The sequence below is a fragment of the Danio rerio genome, chromosome 24, assembly GCF_049306965.1.
Source record: "Danio rerio strain Tuebingen ecotype United States chromosome 24, GRCz12tu, whole genome shotgun sequence".
Lineage (NCBI taxonomy): Eukaryota > Metazoa > Chordata > Actinopteri > Cypriniformes > Danionidae > Danio > Danio rerio.
Genome location: NC_133199.1, coordinates 35,190,946 through 35,213,312, shown reverse-complemented (window position 1 = coordinate 35,213,312; position 22,367 = coordinate 35,190,946). Strand labels below are relative to the sequence as shown.

Sequence of the window (22,367 nt, the reverse complement as noted above, 5' to 3'; positions counted from 1 at the left end):
TTTACCTGTATCGCATGTCTTTGGACTGCAGAGAAAACCGGAGCACCCGGAGGAACCCACGCCAACACAGAGAGAGCATGCTATGTTCTTGTTGCTTAGTAAACTTAAAAGTTGTTCCAGTTTGATTTTAAAATGGTTAGTAATAAATGGTTATTCAAAATAAACACATATCATAGATAAATCTAATTATTACAGTTAAAAAGCAAAATCTTTAAACTTTACTACTTTAAATAAAATAAACATTAGCAGATTTGTTTTTCATTTTATTTATACAATTTTTTTAAGTTGCAGTTGGCTAGAAAATAGCATTTAAGTTAAATATATATAATATTAAAATAATATATTTATTGAAAAAAAAATCTATAAAAATTATATGAAAATGTAAAAAAATATATAAAAATATTACAAATTAAAATAAAATAGCACTGATTAACATAATTGATGTGCATTTGTTATATATTTAAATAATTGTTCATTAAATATTTATGGTAATGAAAATAGAAATTTTCAAATTTAATTCATTGTTCCAAAATATATATCTGTATATTTGATCAGAATTGTAATTGGCTAGAAAATGTTTATTAAATTAATATATATTGAATTAAAATAATTTCTGTATTGTAATATATATATATATATATATATATATATATATATATATATATATATATATATATATATATATATATATATATATATATATATATATATATATATATATATATTACAGTACATTCCAGACAACACTGTAAAAAATTACGTTTTTATTTAAAATAAACTACTTATTTAAAATAAGCTGAAACAACACAACTATTGAGTTTTTTGGGGACTAAATTGTTTTTTGTTCTACTTAAATTTGTAAAAAAAAAAAAACTTTTAACTTTAATATTTTTACACATATCTATTGTGTGGAACCCAGCAGTTTTTACAGTGAACGTCATTTTTGTAGAAAGTAAATCAATCTCAGCTCTAAACTTAACAAAAACAAAAACAAAAATACTTTTCTAAGAAAACCCTCCAAAGCTCTCTCTCAGATGCAGTCACTTGCTCTTTGCCATTTACAGTTTATGTGAAGTTAGTGATTTGTTTTTCATGCTCTCTAAAACTACTGCGTGATCTATACAGTGGCCAAATTTAATGTATACATGTGTGTGTGAGCTGGATTTAGCATCAGATTGCCAGAGCTTTCATTATCCCTCTGTGGCTCTCTGGACATTTTTCTTTAACACTTCTGCAATGATCTGAGTAACAAGCTTGTTTTGAACACACATCATTAAATTGGCATAGGAACACACACACAGACACACACACACACACACACACACACACACACACACACACACACACACACACACACACACACACACACACACACACACACACACGTCTCTGCTGGATGGATCTGCTTTCTGGGCTTCTGGAAGTACAGCAGAGGAAAATCAGACTGTGATTCCCTGCAGGAGAACACACACAGATTTACTCACGTCTGTTTCTTTGTATTAGTTAGTCTTTTAAAGTGCGTTTAATAATTGTAATTATAATAATTTTGTAATGCTATAATGTGCACCTTTCGTAAAGCTGCTTTAAAATAATAATTACTGTGAAAAGCGCAGTATAAATAAACTTGAATTGAATTTATTATGTTTTGTATGGACATATACATTAAAAAATGCTGGGTTTCACACATTTCCTTCATGTTACCTTAATTGATTTTACAAATTTAAGTGGATTGAACATACAATAATGAAGTTGTTAAATAATAAACAATAATTCCTTACATTTATATAGCACTTTTCTGGACACTCAAAGCACTTTACACACTGGGGGAATCTCCTCATCCACCTGGATGATGCAACAGCAGTCAGCTGATTGGTGGAGAGGAGACAGAGTGATGAAGTCAATTTTGAAATGGGGATGGTTATAGAGGTGGGCAAAGTTGGCCAGGACACTGAGATTAAACTCATTACGAAGGACATCCTGGGATTTTTAATAACCACAGAGAGTCAGGAGCTCGGTTTATGTCTTATCCGAAAGATGGTGCTCAACTGAGCAGTGTAGAGTGTGGTGTCACTGTACTGGGGTATTAGGACCCACACAGACTGCAGGTTGAACACCCCCTTCTGGCCTCACTAACACCCCTTTCAGCAGCAACCCAGCTTTCCCATGTGGTCTCCTATCCAGGTACTGACCGGGCGCAGTCTTGCTAGCTGCAGTGGGTAACCATGTGAAGTTGCGGAGAGCTAGCTGCCAGCAAGTTGTTCCCTAAAAAAGCTCAAGAGTTGAGTTGATTCTGCTCATTTTAAATAAGTAGTTTAAACAAGAAGCACAAATAATGTTTTGGAGAAGAGAAAAAAATGGTGATTTTATTGATTTTTTTTTTAAAATAGCGTGTTTTTTAGCGTGTGCCTCCTATTTCCATGATTTTACATCATCAAAAGCACAAAGACCTTATTACGTTATTATATCGTCATCTAAGATGTATAAAAAAACCCGAAAATTATAACATTATAAAATAATATTAATTATAATATTTTTTGTGGGATTTATTTATATGAAATAAAAAATTACAAGTTTAAATAACATCTTCATACTAAAATAGCAATGACCTACATTATTGAAATGCATTTGTTATACAACTAAATAAAGATAAAATTATTAAACTTTTATTATTAATCCAAATATACGTTTCGCAAATTAATTTAGTTTTGATGTCAGAATATATATTTTTAAAACTCCATCCCTGAACATCCGTTGGCTTCATAACGATTCATTTTATTTTATATTTATCTAAATAATATCTAAAAGAAGCTGTTTGTGATAACACAGGTCTAAATTAAATGAATTTGGATATTAAAAATATGTACTGGAAAGCACAATTCACATGTTTATTTATGGGTATTCTGCAAAAATACAGTGACCGGCGTTCCAGACAACATCATTTTTGTAAAAAGTAAATCAATCTCAGCTCTAAACTCAACAAGGGTAAAAGGAGTTTTCTAAGCAAACCCTGCAAAAGCATTGCATCTCTCTCTGATGCAGTCACTCTTTGCCATTCTAAGATGTATTCAAAAAAGTTTTAATGCCTGGCCTTTGTGGAAAAAAAAACTGTACTTTTAAAGTATTTTGAAAGTAAGTGATAAGCTCAATGAAATAAATAAACTGCGGATGTAAATAGATTTATAATAGATCTAGATATTCAGATGTGACTGCTATTCAGTGCTTGGTAGATTATTTTATTTATTAAAAATTAATTAGTGATGGCAAATTACGTAATGTGAATTGTAGTAGCAGTCTGGATGACACATTTAGGTCATGCAAATGAACTACGCTTTTGATTACTTTTTAGATTACCATATCACATTGACTTAATTATTTTGAACTGTATTGATATCAAATACAAAGTGAAAATTAAGTGTGTTAATCATTGCTTTTTCTCAGTACTGGGTTGCGGCTGGAAGGCCATTTGCTGCTTAAAACAAATGCTGAAATAGTTAGTGGTTCATTCCACTGTGGCGACCCCTGATAAGTAAGAAACTAAACCGAAGGAAAATGAATGAATGAATGAATGAAAAAACGCGACCCCTAATAAGTAATGGACTAAGCCGAAGGAGAAAGAATGAATAAACATTGCTTCACTACCTGGACTTGCCTTATTAAGAACCCGTGGGAAATTATTAATTAGAACTATTAAAAGGAATTATTAATTGACATATTAACTTAACTATTTAAATGATAGCTCAACCAGCAATGTATATTCTGTCATCATTTACTCACCCTCTGCTTGTTAAAAACCTGTTTCAGTTTGTTTCTTCTGTTAAATGTAAAAGAAGATATTTTAAAGAATGTTGGAAAACACTTCCATAGTATGCTTTGTTTCGATTATGGACATCAGTGGCTGCTTCTCCCCCAACATTCTTCAGAATATCTTCTTTTGTCTTCAACTGAGAAACAAACTCATAAAGGTTTTGGAAGTTAATGATGAAGAAATTTATGTTCACATGAACTACTGCTTTAATTCTGCTCACCAAGACTGCAAATATTTGGCCTTAAGTGCAGTAAAAACACCAACAACAGTTTTCTTTAAGAATAAATTTAAAATATAAAATTTAACATTACTTTTACTCTCGTCCCACTTGTTAAAAACCTGTTTCAGTTTCTTTCTTCTGTTAAATGCAAAAGAAGATATTTTGAAGAATGTTGGAAAACACTTCCATGCTTTGTTTCCACTATGGATATCAGTGGCTGCGTCTCCCCCAACATTCTTCAGAATATCTTGTTTGTGTTTAACGGAAGAAACGGATTCATAAAAGTTTAAAAGTGCGAGTAAATAATGAGGAAATTTGTATTTTTGCGGGAACTATCCCTTTAATTCTGCTCACCATAACTGCAAATATTAGACAACAAAAGTAAAAATAGAAAACAGACATTTTCTTTATTAATGCACTTAAAAATATAACATTTAACATCACTGTTAATTAGTTTTATAGATCCTTACCTGAGTAAAAGTATGCGTTTTCATTTAAAAATAAAAACAAAGTTTGAGTTGGAATGTATTTTTAAGCTTTCACTTTATCCCATTCACCTCAAAACATCATATTTTGCAACGTTCCACACCCTAAAATGTGCAACAAAAACCTACAGGTGTGTAAAACGAAGGAAATGATCCTCTGTGTGTTGATTATCATACACCTGCAGAACAAACGCTAGCATTAGCATTGTTTATCCTTCAGTTAAGTTGCTGGGAGTTTCTTTCCTGACAATCAAACACCTGCAACGCTAACGTTCATCATTGTGTTTCTACAGTTGTCATCCTTCAGTTGTCAGACTATGAAACACTTTTTTTGTTGTCTTAAGTTTGAAACCTCTCACTTGTGACTGTGGATGAAAAGCAGGGAGAGCACTGTTTTTAGCATAGCAACATGCTAATTTTCATGCTTCATGTCTTTTATTTCAAAGTTAGAGATTGCTGATGCTTATTTGCTGAGGCTGGGAATTTAAGATAATGTTGTAAATAATGTTCAGTTGCTTGATCAGACTCTTAAAGTGCTGGTAAGATTAAAATCTGATTAAATGTTTTGCTGAAGAGAAACTGTGTAATGTGTAATAACCACATAATCTCTGAATGTAATACGCTCAAAATTGAATGCAAAGGGAGACATTGGCCTTTTACAGAGTTAGTTTAACAAAGCCTACAGTGAACAAAGTTTGGTGACTAAAAAAAAAACCAAAAAACAAAAAAACATCCGGGTTAGTGAGATCACAAACGCTTCTGGTTACGTGCATACACTCTGCGCAGCGATGCGGCATGGCCAGAGATGCTGTAATGTAGCGGAGAAGCTAAAATGTCGTCTAAACGGTGCTATTTTCACAGAGCTTCTTCTGTTTCTCTATTTGGGCTTCCAAAGGACACAAGACAAAGACAGAAGTGCTTACAGTTTAATTTTAATTGTGTTCGAGAGAATTCTAAAAAAGATATAGCTAGCGTTTGACAGCACAACTTCCAGAGTTTCTCCCAGTTCATTGCTGGATTCAGCTAAAAATTCCTCCAACCATAGACGAAGCTGTGGATTGTGAGCCACAACCTAGATCAATTTTAACAAATAAAAATACTTATATTACATGTACAGTGTCTAGCGTTAACGGTATGTTGTAGCTAGGATGTAAACAGCAGGAAATGCTGTTTGGCACTGCTTACAATTTAGCTACAAATTCATATTTATCAGTCAAACCGCTGTAAACACCCATAGCCTTTAGCACGGCTGCAGTGTCTCTCTTTGCAGCCGCTTTCCCTGCTTTCTACATCTCAAAAAAACACCTCACAAAAGATATGTGAACGTTTCACATCATTTACACATGCTTATTCTGAATATATGTGACAGACACTTGTCAGATTTTATTTTAGAGAACAGGTGTGAGTTTCAGCTGTGTATTCTTCATTTTCTGCCTGATTCAGGCTCAAACTGATACGACTAACAGCTACTCTGACTTGACAGTATTTACAGTGCAAAAACGCATGTTTATAGCCACGTGATGTTTTTCCTGGTGACGTGGATCTGATCCGATCTTGAGGGTGAGATTATGGAGGAACTAGGAAATATGACAATCGTTTTCATGTAAGTTGACTGGCTGTATATTCTCAAAGTAAGGTATATGAAAAAACGTGATTTTCTACAAATGAAGCATGAGCACACATTGCTTTGCATCTTATAAACACAATCAAGCCTTAAAAATGCGCTGTGAATCACCCCATTCAAGCACATTATGCATTACTTACTAGGTGGATTGTAAAAATAAATCGTAAAAAATGTTTGTTGTCATCATGACTTTATTTGGCTTTAATGCTTGCTAACATTTTTTCAAAATAAATTTTTTTCACAAAGATTGCAGTTTTAGTTTCATTTTTGTGTGATATTGTAATTATAATATTGTATAAAAATATTGTATAATTATGTTGTAATTTTCCAGATTAAAATATTTATTATATAATATATATTTATAAAATATTAACTTCTGAAACATAAAAAAAATCATTGTGTACAATTAATTATAAAAATTAAATAAAATGAAATTTCAGACAAAAAGTAATAACTGTAATAGTGGTTCGAGCCCCGGCTGGGCCAGTTGGCATTTCTCTGTGGAGTTTGCATGTTCTCCCCGTGTTGCTGTGGGTTTCCTCTGGGTGCTCCAGTTTCCCCCACAGTCCAAAAATAAGCGATACAGCAAAATTGGATGAGCTAAATTGACCGTAGTATATGAGTGTGTGTTTAAATGGATGTTTCCCAGTACTGGGTTGCAGCTGCAAGGGCATTCACTGTTTAAAACATATGCTGGATAAGTTGGCGGATCATTCCGCTGTGACGACCCCTGATGAATAAAGGGACTAAGCCGAAGGAAAATGAATGACTGTATATATGTTATAATATTTATGTAATGTTTATATAATGTTAAACATATTTTTTATTGAAAAATTATATGAATATAATGCAATCAAAATACAATTAAATATTTTATATTAAAACTTTTTGATGGAATTAAATGAGACTCACAATGAGAAAAGTTAAGTTTTAAGTTAAAAAATGACAAAAAATAAAACTGGAATAAAAAAAAGTTATAATAGGATAAAATAAATAAAAAGAATTACAAAATCATGTCAATATTACTAAAACTGACACTAAAAGTCAGAATAAAAACTGGATACAAAATCCAGGTCAGCATGTTTATGAATATGATGAGTAATAGAAGTATAAAATATTAATAATACTAAAAAAAAATTGCATCTGGTATTAGGCAACCCACAGTGATCTGCTGTTCTTAAAATCTCTCATAAAGCAAACATTTCTTTAAAAAGCATCCCATATTAGACTATTGTGTAGGTTTAAGAACAGTGATAGTGTCTTGATGAATCTTATTACCCTCACTCTCACCTTTAAGAGTGGAACCAAACAGCCCTGTTAGAAATGATTTTATGTCACGTTGTAATTTGTTGTGTTTCAATGTGAAGAAGTCTGGTGTCATTAGAGCGAGACGAAAGCGTGGCTCAACCCGAAGCCGGGGTGGAATGAGCTGTTTGAATTCTTAACAAATGTAATTTGTCAGTGTTTATTATGGCAGGTGGGGAGGCTTCGCGCTGAGGAGGGGGTAAATAGGTACATCCACATGGATTAGCATTTGAGACGGTATCCTGGGCCTGGCATCAAACGCCAGCAGGCTGTCTGGAGTACAGTCTACTGCTTACTAAACACAGAGCGGGACTGGGAAACCGAGCTGCAGGAAACAGTAAACACATGCGCAAATAGAGAGCTGATTTATATAGGTTTCAGCGTCACATGATCAGTCAAAAACATTCTTATTGGCTGATCAAGACATTCCTTGTTATCACATTATTTCTGTTACTGTTGAAAATGGTTGTGGTGCTTATATATATATATATATATATATATATATATATATATATATATATATATATATATATATATATATATATATAWTTTTTTTTTTTTTGGAAACAGTTGATTTTTTTGAGGAATTGTAAATAGTGCATTTATATGAAAGTAAATCTTTTGTACTTTTTAATGGTCAGTTTGGATGAATGTAATGCATAGTTGCTTAATAAAATATAAAACTATTTATTTTGACCCCAAATGTGCCAATATGCAAAGACAATGCTTTACCTTATATATTGCCAGTCAATAAATGTAATTATTATAGGTGGGTATATTCATTTAAAAAAAATCTAGATTAATATCACTGTAATCTTGGAATTAATCTAGATTAATCTGGATTACAATGGCTCATTTGAATTCTGCCAAAGGCATTCAGAATATGTGTGCTACCCAAATAATGACTAATAAAAGATTCTCAGAACAGTTTTTTCAAGCCAGGTGGTGCATTAGACCAGGGGCTCATCTCCTGTTTCCGAAATGCATCACAAACTGCTTGAGAAACTGCTTTACTATGATAATTGGTGATGAAAATAATTGATGTTCAATAAGATGTACCTAAACTTTGAACTGTTGTGTCCTATATAAACTCGAAACAGCGATTTTTGATTACCTTAATCCGACTAAAGTCATAACTGAACTAAACAGAAAGCAAATTGAAATGTGGAGTTTGCTTATATTAGTGCCATTATTAAAGTAAACACCACAATCAAACTAACCGTCATGTAGGACTTTTCGGCATATTTTCGACAAGATCCACACACGCGGCTGTCAGTAAAGGACCGCTCACGCACACACACATCGCAAAATGCTGAAGTTTTTTTCTTTCCATTTTTTTGTACGTTATTAAATTCTGGCGTGCGTTATTAAAAATATAAAATGTAAGTAATACATACAATATCACTATATATATATATGAGTGTGTAGGTTTTATATAAACATTCATTTTCTTGTCAGCTTAGTCTCTTTATTAATCCGGGGTCGCCACAGCGGAATGAACCTCCAACTTATCCAGCAAGTTTTTACGCAGCGGATGCCCTTCCAGCCGCTACCCATCTCTGGAAAACATCCACACACACACACACTCGTACACTACGGACAATTTAGCCTACCCAATTCACCTGTACCGCATGTCTTTGGACTGTGGGGGAAACTGGAGCACCCGGAGGAAACCCACGCGAATGCAGGGAGAACATGCAAACTCCACACAGAAACACCAACTGAGCCTAGGCTCGACCCAGCGACCTTCTTGCTTCGAGGCCACAGCACTACCTACTGCACCACTGCTTCACCCTTATATAAAAATAAACTTCATAAATGCGAAGAAGATAACTTATTGTACTGCTGTGTGTAAATATATTTCAACATTTATATATTTAGGAACAAGTACAACACTATTTTGTGCGCTATTGTCATATTGCATTTTTAAAATGTTCTCTTTTTCATTTTATTAGATTTTTTTTGTTGAACTTGGTTGTTAGTATTCATATATTTATATTGTAACACTTTATTTTGATGGTCAATTTGAGTATTAGTAGACTGTCTGCTTAATATCTCCTGATACTGCTTTCATAACAGACATTTAACTAACTATAAAAAACTTAGCAAGTACATGTCAACTAACCCTAACCCCAACCTAACAGTCTACTTGTAATCTAATGAGAATTAGTGGCATGTAAATGCAATGTAACTTAAATTAAACAAACGGACCATCAATATAAAGTGTGACCATTTCTATTTATATATGTTAAATCTCATTATGTTTCCACAAATTTAGCAAGACACTTAATTTTCCAAAATGTTTAAAATTGGATCATTTGTTTTTAGCAAACACTTTCCCCCCTTTATATGTAATAGCACATAGATTTTGAAATATTTACATTTAGTCATTTAGCAGATGCTATTGTCCAAAGCTGCAGTATGAGATGTTTAATTATGCAAACAATAAAAGACATTAAGTACATTTAGCATTATGTAGGCATGCAATAATGTTAAAAAGAAATTAATCAAGTGTTTCTGAATGTAAAATGTAAATCAGTCATTTCTTGATTTATCTTCTGTGCATTAATAAACAGTGTAGTCATACATAGTACATGCAAATATTGCAGTATAGAGGAAATGGAAGCACTAAAGGTCACTATATGGATATATAACATGTCTCATTATGTTTCTGATATATTTCCATAAATGTTTGTTTCAAAAGTGCAAAATATTTCAGAATTTTTTATTCCTGAAGTGCAAAATATTCATTATTATTAGCCTAATTTTATATACAGTTGAAGTCAAAATTATTCGCCCTCCTATGAAATTTCTTTCTTTTTCAAATATTTCCCAGATGATGTTTAATTAACAGAGCAAGGACATTTTCACTTTATTTTCTGAAGATAGTCTTATTTGTTTTATTTTGGCTACTAGTTCTAATGGAAAAAAAAGGTTTTTAACCTCTTAGATTGTCTACAGAACAAACCACTGTTATACAATGACTTGCCTATTTACCATTGCCTAATTAACCTAGTTAAACTTTTAAAGTATTTGTGTTCATCTTAATGTAAACCAATGCATTAACTCATAAAAGCTCTTCATTGCTTTATATTTTCCAGTATATTCCTGTATGTTTGGAAAGAGCCTTCACCCTCCTGGAGCGCAGGTGTTGATCAGCACGAGATCTCCAAACAATCTCAACCTTCGGCCTCCAAAGGTGACAGCAGGGTGGACATTTGGGAAGGATTAGACCCTCGTATAATCCGGCTCTTAGCTGTGTGCTCGAGAGGTGTGTGTATTAGTTTTTTGCCATCATAAGTGTGTGCGTGTGTGTGTGTGTAAGTGTGTACGGGCCCAGAGGGGTGTGAGGATTACAGCACTTTTTCAATTTCCTTTTGCGGAGCATCGTAAGCTGTTTCTGAAAGCTCACACGGGCGGCTTGTGCGAAAGTGCCACGTTTGAATAGAGATCAGGCCAGACCCCCAGATTTCCCTGGATTAGAAAGCTCACGGGCAGCCGGCGGGACACCACACACTGCGCCGGCCATCTACTTATAACACAGCATCTATTAGCACAGACAAAAGCAGTCCTGTGGGTGAACACGTCTATGGTGAAAGCCACTCAGAGAGCAGAGCATCAGGGAGCCGAGAGAGCTTTGATAATTATTTTAAAGAAACAGTTTATCATTTGCTCGCTTGTCATTTATCCTGTGACAACCTTGGTTATGAAACACACTAGAACTGGTAGCTTTTTCTGTACACGTATTTGTATGTGAATTTTGGGAATCAAATAGAAAATACTGTAGGAAAACAAGGAAATCAATGTGCGAATGTTGCAATGCAGGCTCATTGTGGATACGTACCTTAGTCTACATTTCTGGAGACCGTGAAATATGTACTTACAGGTATGCCTGGTTACATTTCGTCTGTAAAAACGTGTCCTACAGAGTGGTAAGATGCCACCGATGCTTCTGTTCCTTTTCACACTACCAGCTGACCACTTGCCTCCATTTTTTTCTGGTGTTACCAGTTTGCTCAGTAGCTCGCCATGCATGCTGGTAAATTTGGGATGCAGAGTGGAGTGGCGTGGACCATAACGATGGGGTTTGATTCTGGCAAAGAACGGTTCCAGAAACAATGTAAAAAAATGATAAAAAAAACAAACAAATAATAAAAATAATAAAACATTTATAAATAAATAACAGGCTGAGAATGTGGTATAATCTGAAAATGTGGTGAAATTGCTCAGCGACGATGACTTTGCTTTTTCTAGATTGGCTTTTGAAAACACTGTCGGTTGGGTTTAGGGAAGGAGGTTGACGGGTCAGTTGATTAGTAAGTAAACAACAAGTTTGTCAGTTGAAGTGTGTGTTGTTGTGCCCTCCGGTGGATTTACATGAGAAGAGGACACGCAAACATGGGTGAAATTTGAGATCGTTATAACGTGCAAATAGTGGTTTCTGGATGATTTGCGAAAACAAAAACTGCAGCCAGTCGTACCGGTGAGTACATATTTCGTGCTCTTCAGAAATGCAGACAGAGGTACGTATCCACAATGAGCCTGGGTTGAACTTATACATTGATTACTGATTTTGTGGATTCTGATCTACTGGAAATTCCGACTATTTCAACAAATATGACTCCCAAGGATGACTCTCAAACTATTTTATTAAAGGTACCATAGAATGTTAAATTCTGTGTACTGCATCATAGAATGCAATATGAAATGTTGCAATGATCAAATAAGATTCATTGTTGTCGGATATCTAAATAGAAAATTAGGTTGCAAAAATTCTCCAGAAGCGTTGTTACAGGTCCATTTCCAACCATAGGAATTTGCCCTAATATGACATTGTTGGTATTACTTGCAACGTTTCATTTTATCCAAATAGCTGGAAGAGCAGAGTGAAATGACACGAAATATGCATTTAACACTGATTACCCTCATTACATGATAATTATGTAATACGTCTGTTTACATGGTAAATTTCACAGATCTTATGCATCCTGCATTTTGCATTCTGACAAACTTTAAACAAATGCTTCATGGCCAGGCATGGCTGCCGGCTTCGCTGAACTACTTATGCCTCATTCACACTAGCAGCGACTTTGTAGCTGCCTGTCGCTCTGGGTGATGATCTGCTGCAAGCTCAGGTCTGTGTAGGTCTACAGCATGGAGAATACAACCAGCCTCTGAGCGAGCAGAGAGAGGATCACATGAGCTGTGCTGGTGCTCCTATTGACTGTCGCTCAAGAAAGTTGCTCTTCATTTGAAGAGTTGCTCGTAGTGTGAAAAAGGCTTCAATTCTCCTTAATGTCTATCCCACTATTTTCAAAATAAGTATATTACAGATGCGGCGTCTATTTAAATACACAACAAGAGTCTTATTTTAATTTACATTTAGGCTGTATGCAATTTCTATCTATCTATCTATCTATCTATCTATCTATCTATCTATCTATCTATCTATCTATCTATCTATCTATCTATCTATCTATCTATCTATCTATCTATCTATCTATCTATCTATCTATCTATCTATCTATCTATCTATCTATCTATCTATCTATCTATCTATCTATCTAATCTGTCTATATGTCTGTTGCTCTATTTTTCTATCAATTAGATATTCCATCCATCCATCCATCCATCCATCCATTTTTCTAGTTGTCTATCATTTAGATATTCCATCCATCCGTTCATCTGTCCATCCATCCTTCCATCAGTCATTCAATCTATCTGTCTGCCTGTCTGTCTGTCTATCCCAATGTTGATCTCATGGGTAAAATGTAAATACATTTACTTTTACAAAATGAACACAACATAAGTGGCAGCAGTTAAAGGTGCACTAAGCAATATTTGAACAAGGATTCATAATACCCAAAACACACTAGCAGCCAATCAGCAGTAAGGGGCGTGTCTAGTAATGACAGCAGTTATATCAATAAGGGGTGAGTTGTTATTGGGTGTGTTTGTTTTGAACACTGCAAGTTTTGTAAGTAGCATTATTTCAAAGAAGTTTACATCTTTTCTGAAAGGAACGTTAGTCTGAATTTCAAATTAATGTCATACTAGTTTGAAGTGGTCAATAAATGAGTATTTAGTCTATTATATTTCTTGCAATAAAAATGTAAATGGGATTATTTTTAAGGATTTTCTGTGAAATAAAAGTATAAAAAAGGAAATTAAATTGACCTCAGAATTTTAACAATATAAGGCTCAGTGGTTAGCACTGTCGCCTCACAACAAGAAGGTTGCTGGTTCGAGTCCCGGCTGGGTCAGTAGGCATTTCTGTATGGAGTTTTGACGTAGGCTTCCTCTGGGTGCTCTGGTTTCCTCCACAGTCCAAAGACATGCTCTATAGTTGAATAAACAAATTTGGCCTTAGTGTGTTTGAATGAGTGTGTATGGGTGTTTTCCAGTACCAGGTTGCGACTTGAAGGGCATCCGCTGCCTAAAACACATGCCGGAATAGTTGGTAGTTCATTCCACTGTGGTGACCCCTGACAAATAAGGGACTAAGCCAAAGGTAAATGAATAAACGAATGATTCATATCCTGTTTCTTCTAGAAATCCATTGCAAGGCTTAATTCAATAATGCAGGGCTGGTTTTATGAAATTATTCTCTATTGTATGCAAAATAACCATCCACAAAAGAGCTCTCAAGACATCCTGCTGAAATTCTTATTTGTGTTTCCGCAGACGGTTTGAAATGACACGCGGATGAGTAAATGATGACAGCATTTCCATTTCTCTCTGAACTTTCCCTTTAAGCCAGCAAAGTATATTCTTTACCTTTGCTTCCACATTTGCAATCTAATTCTCGAGACCTGCCCGTGATCCGCGTGGGTTGGAGAGATTCGGGGAAAACTGTGTTGCATACATTTTAATAGCTGTAATCACGTAACCCTACACATGACAATCTTGAGGGGCGGATGAAATTGTCCCACTCAAAATGACTTTGAGACATTTGGTCTTCAGCTGTAGGTTCAATAACTGCGATCTTTAAACCCTCGGGAACAAATGACAACTGCTGAAATGGAGAAAAAAGTCAGATGGTAAATAGAGAATGAGTGAAAAAGTGGGAGACTTTAAAGGTGAACTTAGTTTTTGATGGAAAACGCTTTCTATGTTCCCGATTTAAAATGCTTTACTGTAAAAGTAAGCAGATTTCTTTTTTTTAGCCAATAGCTTGTGACTAGGTTAATTTATTGCAGAATAAAGGGAGGTAAAAAGTGTGTTGTAGTCCACAATAGACCTCTAAAAATGCGGAATATCGGTAATCATCTACAGTAACAATATTTTTTTTGCTGTGTATAATGCTTGCAAAAAGGTTTATTTATGGAGAGAATTCATACATTCATTTTCCTTTGGCATAGTCCCTTTATTCATCAGGAGTCACCACAGCGGAATGAACCGCCAACTTATCCAGCATATGTTTTACACAGCGGATGCTCTTTCAGCTGCAGCCCAGTAGCGGGGAACATCCGTACACACTCATTCACTATGGCCAATTTAGTATATTCAGTTCACTTATAGCGCATGTCTTTGGACTGTGGAGGAAACCGGAGCACCTGGAGGAAACCCACGCTGACATGGGGAGAACATGCAAACTCCACACAGGAATGCCAAGTGACCCAGCTGGGACTCGAACCGGCGACCTTAATGCCTTGAGGCTACAGTGCTACCACTGAGCCACCGTGTTGCCCCTGCAGTAATACATTATGTAAAACATTTCTTTCTGGCATATTTTATATACAGAGTCAAGAGATATTCAAAATCACTGATATTACATATATAAAATATCAGTGGTTTTGAATATTTCTTGACTCTGTATTTGATCAGATTGCTAAAAGTATAAATTATACTATGCTTTATATTACTAATATTTATTTAGTTTCATTTAAAATATATATAATAACTTCTAAACGAATTAAAAATATAAAATATGTAAATATTAAAAAGGACAAAATTGAATTTTTGTCCTCGTCAAAACTGAAAAACTGATAAAAAAATACCATTTGAGTGTTAAACTTTCAGTCAGAATAGCAACCTATTTTTCCCCCAAACTTGTATTCAAGCGTTAATCGAGGATATTAAACAAACGGTTTTTGTCCACAAAAATTGCAGAATGCAGACTATTTTGTAATTTAAAACAATTAAAGTAGGATTAACAGATTAAAAATCACTACTGGAAATATGCAACCCAATCCATCCTTAACTGTATAGCATAACTTCTGGTATGAATTTTATTTATTTATTTATTATTATTTTACAAGGGTTTTTTGTACAAGGGTTTGGAATTGTTTGGAAAATATAATAAAAACAGGAAGTTATTTGTATGCATGAACTGGAAGTTCTGCAGATTTTTCTTTCTGTACGATGATGTAATTCCAACCAAAAATGAGGGTTAGAGGCGGAGTTTTATTTTTATGTTTTATATTATCCTGCAATTCATTTTTTTCTATATTTAATTGCAATTACAACTTTTTACCTGCGATTCATCTGTTTGTTTTCTTCATTTTAAAATAATAAGAACTTTTATTCTGCAATTTATCTATTTCTTTTTATTTTATTTACTTTTATCCTGCAATTCATATTTTTTTCATTTTTATTTTATTGTATTTGCAACTTTTATTCAGCAATTTATCAGTTTTTTCCCTTTGTTGTACTGTAATTGCACACTGTAAAAAATGTTACTTAGATCTAACTTATAAAAAGTGAGGCAAGTGGTTGCATCGGACGTTTTAGGTTGATTCAACTTCCAGCCTTTTTTAAGTATTTTAAACACTAAAACATTGCTTAAAACAAATGCAATAAAATTAAGTTGAGCCAACTAATATTTCTAAAAATACTCAAATCAGATAAACTTACTTTTTTTGTTAAACTTAACTTACTTATACATTGCTATATGTTGACTGTACTCATTTTAATTAAGTATTATGAACTTAATGATCTAAATAAAATTAACCATGCATATGTCATTTAAAACTAATTTAATTGACTTCTGGCTGTAACCTCAGAAAATAAATCTTCGTTTCTATATTGTAAGCACAATATACACTAGTAAAAACAGATAAACAGACTTTCCTGTCAATAACAATTAAATAAGAATGGGAAGATGGATTAAAGACCATAACATGTATTCAATATCAATCGATGTTCCTTTTAATAGTGACTACAAAATAGGCCATTAATGTGGCTACACATACACAATACATAAATAAAAACATTAATAATACCAGATCCTATTGAGAAATCATCCAAGGCAACTCAGTGAGGAGATTTGCATATTTTGATGAAGATTTAGGATGCATAATGTCCAGTCCCAAAAAGAGTCTCTAATATATCTCAAATGTATACAGTTTTGATGGATACTTGAAGTCGAGGACATCGGTAAGTCCAAACAGGAGCCATCATGCATTTGACAGGTTTGGCAAACCTCTGACAGTCCTATGATAATCCAAACTGTGTTGGGCTGATGGCAAATTTTTCCCGTGGGCAGCCGCATGCACCTCTGATTCCTCACAACTCTATTGGTAGAGACAAAAAGAAACAGGAGTTCAGGTGGTTGCTACCAAACAACATTAAATAGCTAAATACTGAATAGGAAATAACTACAAGTGAAGTTACAAAAGTCCAGTGAGAATGATGCATGGATGAAACACCTTAGTTTATCAGTTAAAAATTACCTTAGTTAAAATTACCTAACTTCTATTTAAAAAATAAAAAAAGGTTATAGAGGTTGTGTAATTACATTATTCCAGGTGTTTTTAGTTATCAAATTTTAAAGAAAACTGTGATTTTACTCAGTGTAACAGTGCATGTCATTGTGTTTTCCTGTCAATCAAAGAATTGTTAAAATTTAGGTATTACATTTTTTGTTTATTTTGGCAACTTATAAAGCATAAGAATGTGTATTTAATTTAGATATTAAAACTGTTTGAAAATGGCTATATGAAAATTATAGAATACAAGTTCTATAATTTAAATGTCATCTTCATTTTGCACCAAACTTTGCACGTCATAATACAAATTTTATTAAATAAATAAATAAATACATTGCCATTTTACACATTACATTAAGGTTTACATTAAATTTTTGCTAAAGCTACATTTAATTGACTTTTTCTTCAAATTTAATGTCACTGGCAAATGACAGTTCAGTGATTCAGTGTTATCAGTTAGCTTTATTGAAAGACTGACAGATAATAAGAAACTGCATTAGGATATTTTTATACTGTTTTTACTGTTGCACACATAATATCTGTGTAAAAAAACAGTAAAAAATTACTGTTGCACTTCAGATATCAAATGTAAGTTAATTCTATGGAGCCCACTATTGTTTGCAATTTTACCAATGTTTTACTTGCCTGCAAATAATTATAGCTGTAGTTGTATCTAATGTTTTTCTTACCTGGATGTGAAGTTTGAAGATCCACAGGTAACAAAATCACTTTGGTATCTAAAGACCAAGAACATGCATTTTAGAATGAGGTGCATACAGTTTAAATGGTTCTGTAAACATCAGTAGTAAATGTAATTTAAGTTAAAATAAATTGTAAATCTGTAATTTATTCACTATGCAGCATTAAAAAAAACTTATGGACTAAATCTCTAAAACACAAACTTTAAGTTATACTTTCTCTTACGTTAAACACAAACTACTTAACTGTTGCATACGTTTCTGCATTTAATATCCATCCTTAAAGTGCTGCTATAACTTAGGTGAGCTAACTTTAGCTAAGTTAGCGCTAGCAAACTGAACCCCCACACCCCGACCGCCCACCAGTGACCTTGTTAATCGGTTCTGCAACGTTAGTTATACCTACTAAGTGTTTTAAAACTACTTTCACTATTTTTTCTCAATAATATCACTTTTAATCATTAGCATAAACTAGCGTTGGTTAGCGTTAGCCAACTTAGCTTTCCATGTGAGAGCAGTCTAACTGTTAACATACCTGAGGCTACCCAGCAAACAATGAGTTGGCGGACCGTCGGCGTTTTTTGGTCGGCACAAATTCAGCGGCTTGATATGGGCGGACCGCCGTCGGCTTACCAGCGGCAAGCCGCCCATTCTAAAAGTTATGTCGGCCCACCGGCGTTTTTTTGGGTGGCACGCCGCCAGCGGATTACTGTGGGTGGACCGCCGTCTGGACAGTGGCTAACCGATGGCCCACCCGGTGATGTTTTTAATGTTGTTGGCTGTTCTGTACCTGATATAAGTACTTTTGTTTAACACTTTTTACATTTTAAACGAATGAGGCACTAAATAAAAATATGGTTATTAATAAAAGCAATTAGTAAATAAAACTACAAGAGGTTTTAAATAAAACAGGTTATTATTAAAACAAAACAAAATTAAGTTTAAAAATCAAGATTTAATATTAAATGTCATTATTTAATATGTTTATGAATTGTTTAAATGTTTATGTAAATGCTGCGTGACTTTAAAGTGTCCATTACCGAGCCCCATTCAAACACTGCAGCATAGAGCGTTGTCATGGAAACGGAGCAACGACACGACACCTGACCGTCAACAGCACTTCTCTCATGCGGCAGTTTTCACTAATTTCAGGTAAGTTTAGTCGCTAAAATCACGCAAATGTTACATATAACTGTTTCTGACACTTTTCTTACTGGTAATTGACATATTTCTGTTGAACATGTTTTTTATAGAGACTGTTGTGTCTTTGGAAAAAGTCCGTTAGAGTTTTAGCAGAGGTAACGTTAGCATTAGGCTAGCTATTGTTTATAAAAGTGTTGGCTTTTAATTACATTTTATGTGTAGATGAGAGGTTTGACAATGTTTTATTGGAGGTAGTCTACTTTATTAAGCCTAAAATAAGCACTGTACTGTCAACAAGAGCGAATTAAAATGTTAAAGTTAGTACATATGTGTTACTTTGATATTTCACAGTTATGTAACGTTAAGTTAAACTAATATTAATTTTAAAAAGTGCTCTGTGGTTTCAGGAGTGACAAAATTACCCCTACAACAGAAGAGAAGAGCCAAGATGAAGGGAGCTAATCACAGAGCTGGAGGAAACACAGGTAAGACTATAATTAACTGTTAAATAGATTCATGTGCATTTTTATAAGAAATCCCTACATTATCATGCATCTGATACATGTCTTGATTGCAGTTATTTTAGTTTTGACATCCAAACATAAGTGAGTGGTTTTAAACAATTTTTTACATTGCTTTTCTCAAAGCTGAATTTACAGCGTCAGTGCTCCAGTCCAAAATGTAATATTGTATTCATAATTTGCTGCTGATCAAGCAAGATTACTTATTTTTATCATGTTTTGTTATTTCAGGATTCATTGTTGAATAGAAAGTTTAAATTGAAAAGTATTTGAATCAGAAATCTTAACTCTCTTCTGATCTGTTTTATGCACCCTTGTTTAATACAAGTATCCATTTCTTAAAATGTGTTAGTAATATATATATATTTTTTATTACTTCTTTCTAGATTTTGGATCGTCCTCCACTCACTCTACCACTTTGTTTTTCCTTGCCAGACTTCATTCAAGGTAAGTAATATTATAGTGTCACTTAAAAGTGTTCCCAATGATTACTTTTATTAATGTTAATATTAATATCAACTGCATCAAACAAATTAGCCTATTAGAATGATTTCTGAAGGATCATCTGACACTAAAAGAATGATGCTAACAAATCAGCTTTGACCTCACATTAATAAAATATATGGTCACATTTTATCTGTTGAAGGAGCAGAATCAACATATATTAAGCAGACAGTCTATTAATACTCAAATGGACCATTTACAATGTATTGAAATTAAAAATCATTATTTTTAAACTGTAAAAATATTTCAGTGTTACTTTTAAACTGTAAATTAATGTTATCGATCAAATCAATGCAGTCTTGATATCCAATAAAAAGACAATAAAAAATACAAACATTAATGTCAATAATGATCTAGTTACTGATGATGGACAAAAAAGAATGACTGATGATTCTGTTATTTCAGGATAAGAAAGAAGCCTGCTACAAGAGAGACAGCGGAAGGGAGCCTCGAAGACATTTTTATTAGGATCTGCTAATCATGAGGGGGCAGACAAAAGAACCTGCATTTTCCTTCAGCTTAATATCAGGGGTCGCTACAGCGTAAGGAACTGGATATTACTTTGGCATATGTTTTACACAGCCTTCCAGCTGCAACCCAGCACTGTGAAACACCCATACACTCTCGTATTCACAGACACTTCTACACTATGTTCAAATTCACCTATAGCACAAGTGTTTGGACTGTGGTGGAAACCCACACCAAAACAGGGAGAACATGCAAACTCCACACAGAAATGCCAGCAGACCCAGCCGGGACTCATACCAGCAACCTTTTTGCTGTGAGGTGACAGTCTGAGCCACTGTGCTGCCCCAGTGTAGTTATTAATAACCTCCAGATGTTTTACAGTTTGATTTTGTAATAATAATGCACATTTAGATTTATTGTAATATGTTAATATTTATTCGCAATGTAATTTATTTTTATGTTATTTATAATAACGTTAAATGTCATAAGAATGTTATAATTTAATATAATATTATAATAAATAATTATAATAATGTTAAAATATAAATAATAATTTTTTTTAATAGTTTATTTTTATAATGAGAAGTCTCAAAGTTTGTCTTTATTATAGAAAACTCATTGTTGAATGGCTACCACTTTACAATAAGGTTGTATGTATTAGTTAATGCATTTACTAACATAATAAACAATACATTTATTACAGTATTTATTCATCTTTGCTAATGTTGGTAAATGGTAACAAGTTGTTAATTGTTTATTCATGTTAACTCGCAATGTATTAACTAATGTTAACAAGCATGACTGATTTTATTAATGCATTAGTGAATGCTGTACATAAATTATGCTGTACAGGTATTGTTCATATTAGTTCATATTTAAACCATTAACATTACTTATAAAACTACTGTAAAATGTAACTGTTGTATGTATGTTGTTATATTATATTTGTATATATTTTATATGTATTTTATATTTATTTTGTTGTTAACGTATGTGTTTTTGAAACATTTCATTAAGTGTTTAATGTATGTTCGTTATGCAGTATTATAAATAAATGTTATAATGATTAAGTATTTTGTACTTGATTTCATTATTGGACATATTTATATTGAATACAATTGTAAAGGCTAATATAATATTTAAAAATGACATGTGGACCGACCGCGGGCCGCCAGCACACACTTATTTAAAACAAGCGGTCCGATGGCGGACCACCGTCGGAAAAGCGGCGGGAGCCGATGGTGGGCCGCTGGAATAACGATGAGCAAATTGACGGTGGACCGCGGGCGGCGCCCGCCAGTGGACCGCCGACTTTGCCGCCGGCGGGCCGCCAGTGGCCCGCTGGTCTTATGTTAGCTGGGTACAGTACAATTTACAAAGCTAAAACCTCACCTGCCTAGCGAAGACAGCAGTTTTGCATGACTTTACAATTATCATTCGGCTAAATTTGCAACTTACCGTGTTAATCAGATCCGCTGCTGGGAGCAGTTAATGTCGACCATTGCAGAAGCTGCGTCTGCCTGCTAAATCCCGGGCAATGAAAAAGGAGTCACGCAAAACTATAAAAATCACGTTTTATGAACACCTGCCCACATCGACAGCTGCTCTAATAAATTGTCTGTGTCAACTCACTTTTATAACATTTATTCTACACAATAACCACGTAAAAAAATCTACTCAAATAAATTGCATTAGTTTTATTCAAAATATACAGTTATATAAAAACTGATATATTTTAAGTAAGCAAATTAAATTTTTTTGGTATAAAACAAATAAAATTAACTAGATTGCAATTATTTAAAGTAGATAGAACCAACTTTGTAAGTGTAGCACTTTTTACAGTGCAATTTTTATCCTGCAATTCATCTATTGTTCTTTATTTTG

At 33.7% G+C, this 22,367-nt stretch overlaps 2 long non-coding RNA genes across 3 annotated transcripts in view; one reads left to right on the top strand and one right to left on the bottom strand.

The window, feature by feature from the left end:
• LOC141380742 (uncharacterized) overlaps window positions 1-22,367 on the top strand; it is a 125,416-nt gene that overhangs the window by 25,904 nt on the left and 77,145 nt on the right. For both annotated transcript variants that reach the window (XR_012399480.1, XR_012399481.1), the window contains exon 4: window positions 10,541-10,710. This is a non-coding gene — a long non-coding RNA (uncharacterized lncRNA). The remainder of the gene's footprint in view (window positions 1-10,540; window positions 10,711-22,367) is intronic.
• Window positions 16,567-22,036, bottom strand: LOC141380741 (uncharacterized). Its single transcript, XR_012399479.1, has 3 exons — window positions 21,942-22,036; window positions 17,839-17,886; window positions 16,567-16,954 (listed from the first exon to the last, which is right to left on the bottom strand). It is a non-coding gene; the product is annotated as an uncharacterized lncRNA (long non-coding RNA).